Here is a 701-nt window from a genome sequence, read left to right on the forward strand (position 1 = left end):
TTATTTATTTATTTATTTATTTATTTTTGGCAAAACCAGGCTTTATTTTGGAAAAGACAATTTAATTGGTTTTTGGTGGAGGGCATAGGTAGTAGTGTCCCCTAAGGTCTAAGCTGAGCCTCGGTGAGTCTTTTGCTCCCAATGCTCCCCTGCACAGCTGTCTCCCCACAGGCTCTGGGGCAGCCTTGGGAGAGGTGCAGGCTTGGAGAGGAAGCTGTGGCCCATTCACTTGGGCATGACAACAGAGGTCTCAGACACCAGCTTCCAATCATGGGTCTCAATCTTCTTCACAACCACAGCAGACATGGTGCGGGTAAAGCCAGGGCTTTGGAGGCTCCCAAAGCCAGGACTTTTGAGGCCCCCCGATAGGGTGAGCTCACCATTCCTGCATAGCCACTGGTGATCCATGTGTGGATGCTGAAGTTCTGCATCCCAGCCTCCAGTCTGTTCTCCTTGCCCTCCAGCAGCTTGTGGTGGGTGGCAATCTCGATGTCCAGGGCCACCTTGATGTTCATGAGCTCCTGGTGCTTGCACAGCTGCCAGGCCATGTCCTGCTTCTGCAGGGCAGTCTCCAGCTGGACCAGCTTGGCGTTGGCATCCTTAATGGGCATCTCCCCATGCTGCTCGGCCTCAGTGATGGCAGCCTCCAGGGATGCTCTCTGACCTTTGAGGACCTCAATCTGCACCTGCAGGTGGCTGAT

General features: G+C 53.6%; 1 pseudogene; it reads right to left on the reverse strand.

The window, feature by feature from the left end:
* Positions 1 to 225: 225 nt before the first annotated feature.
* LOC101566002 overlaps positions 226 to 701 on the reverse strand; it is a 20,222-nt pseudogene continuing 19,746 nt past the window's right edge.

This window comes from Octodon degus, unplaced genomic scaffold, assembly GCF_000260255.1.
Source record: "Octodon degus isolate 3935 unplaced genomic scaffold, OctDeg1.0 scaffold00036, whole genome shotgun sequence".
Classification (NCBI taxonomy): Eukaryota; Metazoa; Chordata; class Mammalia; order Rodentia; family Octodontidae; genus Octodon; species Octodon degus.